Source organism: Mus pahari, chromosome 5 (assembly GCF_900095145.1).
Source record: "Mus pahari chromosome 5, PAHARI_EIJ_v1.1, whole genome shotgun sequence".
Classification (NCBI taxonomy): Eukaryota; Metazoa; Chordata; class Mammalia; order Rodentia; family Muridae; genus Mus; species Mus pahari.
In genome coordinates this window covers 32,266,050-32,268,779 of record NC_034594.1, presented here as the reverse complement: position 1 = coordinate 32,268,779, position 2,730 = coordinate 32,266,050, and the positions used below count along the sequence as shown (strand labels likewise).

The 2,730-nt window shown below is 52.8% G+C and overlaps 1 protein-coding gene across 2 annotated transcripts in view; it reads left to right on the top strand.

The window, feature by feature from the left end:
• The first annotated feature begins 749 nt into the window (after window positions 1-749).
• The window catches only part of Mfsd6 (major facilitator superfamily domain containing 6), a 63,563-nt gene continuing 61,582 nt past the window's right edge, over window positions 750-2,730 (top strand). For both annotated transcript variants that reach the window (XM_029539018.1, XM_029539019.1), the window contains exon 1: window positions 750-1,188. The gene's annotated coding sequence lies outside the window, so the exon portion shown is untranslated. The remainder of the gene's footprint in view (window positions 1,189-2,730) is intronic.

Sequence of the window (2,730 nt, the reverse complement as noted above, 5' to 3'; positions counted from 1 at the left end):
TTTTTTTGTAAATAAGGGCTTCATATTTTGAAGCGTCGGGGCCTATAAAATGCTCTTTAGTAACGTCTTATGATGCAGAGCCTGGATTTTCTTCTACTTGTTAGTTAACTTTCAGACTCGTTTTGTAGCTGTGACAACAGATTAACATTGCTTACACCTATAGGATTCGATGGTATGTAAACAATGCTTCCCATATAAGAAACCAAAGTTCCTAAATGTTAGCTGTCATTATTGCTGGCTTTGTGAGAACAGGCTCTGGATTCTCTGCTCCCCATCACAGGCACGCCCATACCCTTGTCAAACCAAACCTGTACACAATCTACTTGCTTTCTGAATTTAACAAATAATACAGCTTAATTCTTAGAGTAACACCTGCGCTCAGGTCACCTCTTCAAGGTGCCATGTTCAGATGTTGTCTGGGTTCCAGAAGCTCCTGGAGCAAGTAATGTCTTTCTCCAAGCTCTTGTCTGCGGGGTCACCCGAGGACAGTTTACCAAGGCTGTGCCTAGAACCAGACAGCATGCATCTCATCAGCAAAGTTAGCTTTGAGGGTGGCACCTATTCAGTTCTGGAAAACTGATGGCTGTCACCACCCCTAAACCAGGTTATTTACTTTGGGCTTCAAGTTCCCTCCAACACCCCGAGTCTATCTCAGGCTTTCAGTGATTCGGGTGTAAAACACCGCTCAGCCAGAGCGCAATGGGGTGTGGTGGAATGGGGATGGGGCATCGCCCACCTCTTCACTCTTCAGGATGTGCCACCGCAGCCAGGCTGGATCCCGGGTCCCCCGGGCGGCCCCAGAGGGCGGGAGGCCGAGAGGAGGCGGCGGACGCATCCGCCGCCGCAGGAGGCGGAGCGCTGCACCTGGCGCCCGGTTCTCCAGCTCAGCCCTGAAACGGGTCCAGCCGGTCGGGAGCGAAGGCAGCGGCGGCGAGGCCAGGCCTGGGACCAAAGCGGCGAGGAGGAGCGGACGGAGGGGTCGCGAGGGACAGCGCCGGGCCACCGCCATCGCTCGCCCCACCCGGCCTGCATCCAGCCGCCGCGCCCGCCGCGCCCCCGGGAGAGGAGCTAGCCACCCAACCGACATGCCGCGCTCTGGCCTGCCCGCCGCCGCCCCGGCGCCCCGAGCGGCCGCCCCGCACCCCGGGGACAGGGCTCCCCGCGTCTCACGCAGCTGAGCGCCTCCAGGTGAGTGGGTCGGCGCCGCCCCGGGGCCCCGGATCCTCCTCCGTGCACCTGCCGCGGGGTGGGCGCCGCCCGGACCCGGAGCCTCCGAGCCTATCCCGCCCTCCCGGGTGCCGACTGTCATCTCGGGGTGCAGGACAGCGGCGTCCCCCGCGCCCGCAGCACTTCCGCAAACGTAATTGGAGTCGGGAAAACAAAGGCGCTGCCCGGGAGCCCTCGGCCGCCGCCCGCCCGCAGCTGTTGCAGAAGGTGGGGGGGCTCGGGTGGGCCCCACGGGTCCAAGCCTCTCAGAGTCCGGTCCCGGAGTCGCTTTGGAGGTAAACATCCCCGGGAGAGAGGGGGAGGCGAGCTTGTCTTCATGGCCCTTGACAGTGTCCCCCCTGTGTAGCAGGAGGAAACTGACATTGTTTGCCTCCCCCGTGGAAACAAATACAGGGGGTTGGTACACCTCTTCCCCGGGCTGCTACCTCCTTAGGAGAAATGCTTCAGGGTGTGCGTGCGCTGAGCACTGAGCTTCAACTCAGGCATGGGTCCCTAGCTTCACAGAGACTACCAGGTAGAGGAAAAATTCAGATGTAGCCCCTCCTCCTCCCTTTGCCCCTCCCCACGTGGTCTAGCCCGTGGATTACCACCCTTAAGTCTGGCACGCTGTGCGTTTTGATTCTCCCACACACCTGCGAAACCACAAACATTCCCTTTCATCAAGAAAAAAATTAATAAGCACTCCTACACCCACTGGGACATATAATACCTGCCAATCCATCGTAGAAATAACCTTGTGGAGTTGAAGTTTCAACTCCCAACCAGTGTCTAAGTAGTTTTGTGTCCTTGGGTTGTTGTTACATCATCCCAGGCTGCAGTTTTCTCACACAGAGAAAAAAGATGGACGGATAGTATACCAGTCAAATCTCCTTTAACCTTGGTGGCAGTTCACGATGTTGTGTGTAGTTGTGTGTGATATTGTGTGTGATATTAGTAAGCAGCATACAGGTTATGCGTTACCAGCAGCACAGTAAAAGAGGAGAACATTTGGTAGGTCCGTGTTCTGCACAGAGCATCGCTTCCTCGGGACCAGGCCCTTGCCAGCTAAAAGTGTATGCATTATTGATGGTCTTATGAAGAAAAGGAGGAGGATAAAAATCCTTTGCGCTGGGAAGCTTGGCTCTGACACCCAATACTTGTCATTAGCATATGTGGGAGATTTTTCATTTGATTGGTAATGAGTAAGGGTGATTGGGTGTTTTCACAGGTTGTGAGTAAAAATTCACAATATTAAAAAAATCGCTTAGGAAAAGGTTGAAACATTGTTACTACAATGCAAGACACATCTAGAAAGAAAAAGGGATCTAATTAAAACATGAATTAAAACTATTAAATATTTTACAGTTTCCCACGCTATCTATCTATCAAGGTAAATATAAAACAAGAAGGTAGACTAAAACAGAAACAAAACAGTACATGTTTGGTGGTCTGGGTATTGAATCACCAATTCTATGCATCATATATACATACACACAAACATATATATATATATATATATATATA